The sequence below is a fragment of the Elaeis guineensis genome, chromosome 9, assembly GCF_000442705.2.
Source record: "Elaeis guineensis isolate ETL-2024a chromosome 9, EG11, whole genome shotgun sequence".
Lineage (NCBI taxonomy): Eukaryota > Viridiplantae > Streptophyta > Magnoliopsida > Arecales > Arecaceae > Elaeis > Elaeis guineensis.
This window is the reverse complement of record NC_026001.2, coordinates 76,344,071-76,353,562: the sequence shown is the minus strand read 5'-3', so window position 1 is coordinate 76,353,562 and position 9,492 is coordinate 76,344,071. Positions and strand designations below refer to the sequence as shown.

Below are 9,492 nucleotides of genomic sequence, written 5' to 3'. Positions count from 1 at the left end.
TCTTGTTTTGTCCAGTGAGAAGGTACTTGTCCTGTTGACAAGTAATTGACAATATGGGCAAACCATGGAGGACGGCTAGAGGAGATTGCGAAAAGTTGTTCGTCAGGAAATTTTTCTTTGACCTCATCTATGCCTATCGTGTGTTCAACTAAGATCCTGGAGATATGATCAGCTACCACATTCTCAGAACCCTTCTTATCTCGGATTTCCAGATCAAATTCTTGTAAAAGAAGGATCCATCTGATCAAACGCGGTTTAGTATCTTTCTTTGAGAGGAGATGTTTCAGAGCCACATGATCAGAGTAAACTAGAACCTTAGACCCTAACAGATATGAGCGAAATTTTTCAAGGGCGAACACTACTGCTAGTAGCTCTTTTTCTGTTGTGGTGTAGTTTAATTGGGCATTGGAAAGAGTCTTGCTAGCATAATAGATCACATGTGGCTCCTTATTGATTTTTTGGCCTAAGACGGCACCTATTGCAAAGTCAGAGGCATCACACATAATCTCAAATGGAATGGACCAGTCAGGGGGTTTTATTATGGGTGCTGTTGTCAGGGCTGTTCATAATGTGTTGAATGCTTTCAAACAGTCTTCATCAAAGACAAATGGTGTATCCTTGGCCAACAGATTGCACAAGGGTCTTGAAATCTTGCTAAAGTCTTTGATGAAGCATCTATAAAATCCGGCATGACCTAAGAAAGATCGTATTTGTCGGACCGAAGTAGGGGGTGGTAGTTTTGAAATAACCTTAACTTTAGCTTTATCTACCTCGATTCCTTTTTCAGAAATAATATGTCCTAATACAATTCCTTTCCGCACCATGAAATGGCTCTTTTCCCAACTTAGGATAAGATTTGTCTCCATACACCGTTTAAGAACTTTGGAAAGATTATGGAGACAATCCTCAAAGGTGGTTCCAAACACAGAAAAATCATCCATAAAAACTTCAAGATATTTGTCCACCATATCCGAAAAAATGACCAGTATGCACCGTTGAAATGTAGCGGGTGCATTGCAAAGCCCGAATGCCATACGCCGAAAAGCGAAAGTACCATAGGGGCAGGTGAAGGTAGTTTTTTCTTGATCATCCAGAAATACAGGTACTTGATTGTACCCTGAATAACTATCAAGAAAATAGTAGAAACTTTGTCCTGCTAACCGTTCTAGGATTTGGTCGATGAAGGGCAATGGAAAATGATCCTTCCTAGTAACGACATTCAGTTTTCTATAATCTATGCATACTCGCCATCCAGATGATATGCGAGTTGGAAGTAGTTCACCTTCTTCGTTCTCCACCACAGCAATACCAGATTTCTTAGGTACTACTTGAGTGGGACTGACCCATTTACTATCGGATATGGGATAGATGATTCCAGCATCTAACCACTTTACCACCTCTTTCTTTACTACTTCACGCATGTTTGGGTTCAATCTCCTCTGCATATCTCGATGGGGTTTGGCATGTTCCTCAAAATGAATATGGTGCATGCAAATGGAGGGGTCAATTCCTTTTAAATTGGCAATGGACCAACCGATAGCCTCTTTGTGTTCCTTCAGAATACCAACCAATTGTGCTTCCTGATTAGGGGTCAAGTCTGATGCAATGATTGCCGGGAGGGTGTCATTGAGTCCTAGAAATACATACTTAAGCGTAGCAGGAAGAGGTTTCAATTCTAACGTAGGTGGTGATTCTAAAGATGGGACTATTGGTGTACTGGCTAATGTGGGCAACGGCTCATACTTGATTGTCCATGGAGGAGTGGTTTTATCGTGTGGTGTATCTAACAAGATGTTAACTTCTTTCATATATTCCTCAAAGTCACACACTCCAAAGTGAGCCAAGCAAGTATCTAAGGGGTCTGGTGCTAGAATTATGGGTGTTGCATCTTCTATAATATCTTCTAGTGTATCTACTTCGAAGCAACTATCCATTGATGGTCCTTGGGAAGCACCAAACACATTCAGTCTTAGTTTCTTATTCTCAAACGATACATCCATGACTCCTGTCCTACAATTAATGCATGCATTTGCCGTAGCTAGAAAAGGTCGTCCTAAGATAATGGGAATTTGTCTGGGGTTGCCACTTAATTCCATATCGAGAACCAGAAAATCAACTGAAAAGTAAAACTCATCTACCTTGACCAAGACATCCTCAAGCATTTCACGTGGTTTCTTAATTGATCTGTCGGCTAACTGCAGTGTGACTGATGTGGGTTTCAGTTCTCCAAATCTAAAAAGTTCATACACCGAACTAGGTAAAAGATTCACACTTGCCCCTAAATCCAGAAGAGCTTTTTCAATATGATAATTTCCTATAACACAGAAAATAATGGGGGCTCCTGGGTCCTTAAGCTTTGGAGGAGTGGCATGCTGGAAGACAGAACTAGCCTGTTCAGTGAGACGTACTTTCTTTGGAATTTGTGATCTAGATTTACGTTTTTGGGTGCACAAATTCTTCAAAAATTTGGCATAAGCAGGGACCTGTTTGATTGCGTCTAGAAGGGGAAGATTAATTTGGACTTGCTTAAACAATTCCAACATCTCATCAAGTTTTCCTCCCTTCTTATCTGCAGGAATAGGGGCTTTCAGGGCTTCCAGAAATGGGGCTTTAGGCAAGTAAGATGATTCCGGTGCAGTTGGTTCCTTCTCTATTTTTAGGTCCTCCTTGTTCTTGGGTGATTTGGATTCAGTTAGAGGTTTAGGGTCGGTCTCATTGGTTTTACTAGTGTGTTCAATGACCTTCCCACTTCTCAGAGTCATGATTGATTTGGCATGTTCAGAAAAAGCTTCTGGGGTATTAGAACTCTCTATCACAAATTGCCCTCTTGGGTTGCTCTCGGGTTGGCTAGGTAATTTTCCTCCTTCCCTCCTACTGAATGCAGTTGCTAGTTGACCTATTTAGGTCTCTAGCTTAGCAATGGATTGTGTGTGGGAGTTAAGGGTCTGAGTGTTGACTTCTAATCGTTCTAATACTTTCAGGACTTTTTCCTCAAAAGCTGAGCTGTGACCAGTAGTAGACGGTTGAGGAACATTTTGAAATTGATGGTATGGTCCATGCCTATATGTTGGGTCTTGATATTGAGGTCGAGGTGTGGCAGGACCAACCACTGATTGTGGTCTCCAAAAAAAATTTGGATGGTTTCTCCAGCCGGGGTTATAAGTGTTCGAATATGGATCGTTTCCTGGTCTGCGAGCTTGTTGGACTTGAGCTTGCTGAACCTGCTCATGCACAAACTCAGAAAATTGAGGTGCGGCTGGGCATTCACTAACAAAATGGTTCGGACTTGCACACAATGCACAAACTTCTTGGATTGAGTTAGGTGGAATCGGGGATTGTCCAGTATTTAGAAGACGATCTAATTTTTGGGACAGTTCATCTACCTTTTGATGGATATCTATGGCATTTCCTACTTCATATATTCCACCTCTTTTTGGGTTTAACATGGGTTTATCTATACTAGAGGCAGACATATGATGTAATGAATTTTCACTTAAAATTTTAAACAGTTGCCATGCCTCATCCTCACTTTTCAGCATGAATGTCCCACCGCATGATGCATCGACCATTTGTCGATGTCTTTTTGAGAGCCCATCATAAAAACATTGGATTAACTGCCACTTGGGTACAGCATGGTGGGGATATTTTCTAATAAGGTCCTTTAATCTTTTCCATGTTTCATGAAACATTTCTCCATCTAATTGGGAAAAACTAGTTATGACTTTCCTTATTTGATTAGTTTTTCCTATGGGAAAATATTTCTTGAGAAACTCTCCTTGCAGCTGGTCCCAGGTTGATATAGTCATGGAATCCAAAGTACGTAGCCAGTATTTGGCTTTGTCCTTAAGTAAAAAAGAGAATAATTTTAACCTAAGAGCATCATCGGAGAAGTTGTGAATTTTGACAGTTCAGCATATCTCAAGAAATTCTTCAAGATGTTTATAAGGGTCCTCATTACTAAGTCCATAAAATGAAGGTAACATTTGGATTATACTGGACTTAATTTCATATTGAGTGGCCTCCATAGGGGGCACTTGAATACAAGGAGAGTAGGTATATGTGGAAGGAGTAAAGTACTCCTTCAATTGCTTGGGTGAATCATTCTTCTGATTTCGATCCATATTTTTACGTCTGTTGGCTCTAAAGGTTCTTTCTATTTCTGGATCAAAAGGTTGGATTTCTGGTCGTAACGATCTACGGTCAAGCATACACCTTACAATTATACTGTAGAGCAAACATAGAAATTTTTTTTTTATTATATATATTTTTATAATAAAGTGAGAAAAGAATGAAGAAAATCTAAAGAGAAGAACCTAAGAATCTTAAATCTATGAAAAGGGAGAAATTAGTTAATGTTTAGATGTTAATTGCAATCACTTAAACAATCATAGGCTCTCTATCCTAAGGTTAACTTAGATCTAGACAGCTCCTAACTTTCAAGACCGCCTTTGAGCACTCCAAGCTCAAGACTGACTAACTGACTCGGCCAGGTAAGCGTAAGATGTGGGAGGTTTCCTGCTCGTTGCTTTCTTTAGATACCAACTAAGTTGGCCAGGTCAGTCAACGGAACCAATTGAAAACCACTTTCTTTAACCACTTGCCTTAGACACCGAGCAATTAACCAATCCGCACTCGGTTCAACTCTAGAGCTTTCTTATCCTATTGAACTCAAAATTCCTAGGGCTGACGTCTAGTTGATTTTAGATTAAGGTCTAGGTTATGCAAATGCAAGGAGGTGATTTGTGGGCCAAGGAAGGGTGATCAAATCCCCACCTTATCTGGTTAATGGGTTATTGCCCTTAAGATTAATTATGGAGATGCAATGCAAAGAAACAAGGTGTCCAATCAAGTTAGAAATTTTTATATTTGAGGTTACGCTATTTTAGTTAAGTGTTATGAAATGTCAGTGGCTTTTTTTTTTTAAATTTATAGTTTTATCTTTTTATATATATTTTTTAATTTTTTTGGTTTTGCAAGAAAATAAATTTAAGTGATTAAATCTAAAAAGTAATAAATCACTAGGCTATAAAAAGTAGCAAATTATTCTAAGCAGAAAAATTCTTAAGTAGTAAATTAGTTATGCAAGGTAATTATGTAATTATGCAAATAAGATTATCTAGCTAGAAAGCACTGAAAAAAAAATGTAAAACGAGAAATAAAAACTGAAAAGTAATTTTTAAAAAAAAATTTTTTTTTTTTCAATTTTTTAATTCAACCGTACCAAGATCCCCGGCAACGGTGCCAAAATTTGATGCGTAGTCGTTGATAGCACCAAAAAAATAACTCTACTCACTACGTAGGTAGGATGAGTCGAGATCGTATCCTCAGGGACCTTGGGCTAAGTTGAGATTGTAAGGTAAAAGAAAGAAGCGTTGTTTTTGATTGAGAAAATAAATTATCTTAAAATTGAGGTAATTAGAAAATAAAGAGCTTGGGAGTTTTGAATTAATTTGCACTAGCAGAGTTGTATCTCTTTCTTAACTAAATAAATATGATTAATCTTAGGAAAAATACCTGTCTTTCCTCGGCACGCTCCGTATCCGTAGATTACGGCACGTCTCTGGAAAGTACTAGGTAAACAACTCTTCTTTCCTCGGTACGCTCCGTATCCGTAGATCACGGTGCGTCTCCGGAAAGTAAAAGTTATTCCTAATATTAATCTAACAAGAAAGCATAAATAAAAGCATATGAAAGGGAGCAAATAAAGAACTCATGACAATTTAAATAAAAAGCATAATCTTTATTGCATATAAAGAAATACAGGAAAGTTTAGAACAATAAACCATCTCTGTGTCGTTACAAAATTTTTTCTCCACTCCCGAGACTGCTAGCCTAGCTGCTCATGAAGTAGTCCCTTTCTATTCCTCTATGCAAGGCTCTAGAAGAATTTCTGGGCTCCCCCTCCAATGGGAGTACAAAAATCTTTTTATAGGTGTTAGGAGGGAGGAGTTTTACATGATTTTCCGATGTGGGACTAAAAAAAATATAAATCTTTCAAAATATTTCTAAATATTAATTTTTTTTCTTTAATAAGCATTTGTTTGACCGCCATCAAAAATTCCTTGTGAACCCATCTGCCGTGCACCCACACCCGCGCGATGCTGCACCCGTGCCTGCGCTCACGGTCACGCCACATCCACGCCTCACGTGTTCCGCATCCTGCCCGCGTCCCGCGTCCGCGCCGCATCCGTCCCGCGTCCGCGTGTTCTGCATCTGCGTCGCATCCGCCCACGTCCGCGCGTTCACGTGCGGGCGTTCACGCGCGCCCACATTCACGCGCGCCCAGAGAAATTCAACGTGAACCAGCTTTTTCACATACCAAAAAGAAACTTTTGTTTCTTTACAATGACATCTATATCCTTTTGGATTCCTTGCATAGTATCTTCATTTTCTATAATACCGGATGCATCTTTCTTTTATTTTAATTTTATTTTAAGTCCAAATTTCTTCAAACTTGAGTCTTTTTGATCTATGACTTGAACTCTTTGTATCAGCGATCATCTTTTCTGTAAAATACAAAAAGAAACATCAAATTCTTAATAAATAAAATAAATTAAATATAATTTTCTGTTTTAAATGACTTAAATTCTGTGTTTATCATTTGACAATGATCAAAGATATAGAGGAGCTTCAAAAGCTCGAGATGAATATGGACAAGAAATTGTAGGTGGATCTGATTCTCCAGTCTCTTCCTGATTCATATGGGCAGTTCATCATGAACTACCATATGAATAAGATTGATGCTACTTTGCCAGAGTTATTGAATATGCTGGTGACTGCAGAGAGCACCTTGAAAAGTTCAAGGGGCACAGTTCTAGCTGTGGAGCGGGCTTCCTCCAAAAGGAAGTCTTCTTTCAAGAAGAAGAAAAAGTCTGCAAAGAAGTAAAAGAATGAGGCCAAGCCCAAGAAACAAGTTTCGAAGAAGGTTGACAATAAAGAAAATACTTCTATGCAATGTCTAAGGCCACTGGAGAAGGAACTGTCTAGCCTACCTGGCGACTGTCAAAAACAGAAAGAAGGATGGACCTTCTGAAGGTACATTTGAGTTGCTCGTTATTGAAACTAAGCTAACGATTTTTTTTTCTTCTAGTTGGGTTCTTGATTCTGGTTCAAGTGCTCATTTGTGCAGTTCAATGTAGGGTCTTGAAGAAGTTAGGGGCTGAGAGAAGGCAAGATCACTCTCCAAGTCGGCAATGGAGTAAGGGTTGCTACTGTGGTTGTTAGGACCTACCCTCTGCAACTACCATTAAGATTTAGTTTGCTTTTAAAAGACTGTTTCTATGTACCTGTAGCCAGTAGAAATTTGATTTCTATCTTTATGCTGGTACAGGATAATTATAATTTTTATTTCAATAAAGACATGTGTTCTATTTAATTTGGAAATAAACTTGTGGCACGTGCTTTTTTGATTGACGATCTTTACCATTTGCATACGGATGCAAGTGTAAACATTAACGAGCAAATAGTGAATGCCATAGGGTCTAAAAGATCTAGAGATAGGATCAGTCAAAAGTATCTGTGGCATCTTAGACTAGGCCATATTGGAGAAGACAGACTCATCAAACTGGAGAAAGATGGTCTTCTTGGACCATTGACTTCTAAGTCTTATCCAGTCTATGAATCATGTCTTCAAGAAAAAATGGCCAAGCTGCCCTTTGTGGGACAAGGAGAAAAGGTTACTGAGATATTAGCCTTGGTACACACTGACATGTGTAGTCCATTTGATGTACAAGCCAGAGGTGGCTATATCTACTTCATAACCTTTACTGATGATTATTCATAGTATGGGTTCGTGTATCTGATGCACCGAAAGTCTGAAGCCTTTAAAAAGTTTATAGAATTCAGACATGAAGTAGAAAAATAGATCAAAAAACTCATAAAGGTTCTTCAATCAGATCGAGGAGGAAAATACCTTGTGAGGAATTTTGAGTCTATCTCAAGAATAATGACATAGTCTCACAGTGGACACCTCCAGGGATGCCTCAACTCAACAGGATATCTGAAAGAAGGAATCAGATCCTATTAGATATGGTCCGGTCCATAATGAGCTTCACAGACCTTCCTGACTTTCTCTGAGGACATGCTTTGCTTTCTGCGATCCATCTCTTGAATCGGGTTTCCTCTAAATCTGTTCCTACCATACCATATGAATTATGATATGGTAAGAAGCCAACTCTTGGATACCTCAAGATTTGGAGATGTCCGGTCTATGTCAAGAGACAGCAGATGGATAAGTTAGAGGCTAGGTCCTTTATGGCTCGTTTTATAGGGTATCCTAAGAAAACTATGAGATACTACTTCTATCTTTCTGAGGATCACAATGTGATTGTGAGCTACCATATCATCTTCTTGAAAAAAGAGTTTATCTAAGATGGAGGCAGTGGGAGGAAGATTGAGCTAAAAGAGAAAGCCTCTAAAGAGCATCAAGTCCAAGGACCTGAACCCAATAATGAGCCAGTAGATGTGATACCTCCTCCACCTCATAAATCAAGTAGGGTCTCCCATCCTCCTGAAAAATACTTAGGTATTCTTACAGAAAATTTAAAGGAAGCATTCCTTGTGAAAGATAGGGACATTAGGAATGATCCCAAAACTTACGATGAGGCAATATTAGATGTAGACTCCGAGAAATGGATAGATGCGATGAAGTCAGAAATTGACTCCATGCATTCCAACCAAGTTTGGTCCTTAGTAGATCCACCTGAAGGTATTGTACCTATTAGGTGTAAATAGATTTACAAAAGAAAGATTGGGTCGGATGGTAAGATAGAGACCTATAAGGCAAGGCTAGTCGCAAAAGGTTATAGTCAACGCGAAGGCATCGACTATCATGAAACCTTTTCGCCCGTAGCCATACTGAAATCTATCCGTACTCTGCTTACCATAGCAACTTTTTATAATTATAAAATCTGACAAATGGATGTGAAGACTGCCTTTTTAAATAGATATCTTGAGGAAGATATCTATATAGAGCAGCCTCTGAGTTTCACATCCAGTGATAGTGATCACAATATCTGTAAGCTGCAAAGGTCCATATATGGACTCAAGCAAGTATCTCGGAGTTGGAACACTCGCTTAAATGATGTGATCAAAATATTTGATTTCATCAAAAATGAGGAGCCATGCATGTACAAAAAGGTCAGTGAAAGCGTTGTCACATTCTTCATATTGTACGTGGATGACATCCTCCTGATTGAGAATAATATTTCCATACTGAAGTCGGTCAAAGTATAGTTGTCGAAAGAGTTCACCATGAAAGACATAGGAGAAGCTTCTTACATTCTTGGTATAAAGGTCTATAGAGATAGATCCAAGAGAATGATAGGACTCTCACAGTATATGTACATAGAGGAGGTGCTGAAGAGGTTCAGCATGTAAAACTCTAAGAGGGGTCTTTTACCCCTTGACATGGTATTCATCTCTCCAAGAAGATGTGCCCTAACACACCTGAGAAGATCCAGCGCATGAGCAAGATTTCTTATGCTTCGACAA

The 9,492-nt window shown here is 39.0% G+C and overlaps 1 pseudogene; it reads left to right on the top strand.

The window, feature by feature from the left end:
* Positions 1-3,627: 3,627 nt before the first annotated feature.
* On the top strand, positions 3,628-3,725 carry LOC140851806 (small nucleolar RNA R71; annotated as a pseudogene).
* Positions 3,726-9,492: the final 5,767 nt, after the last annotated feature.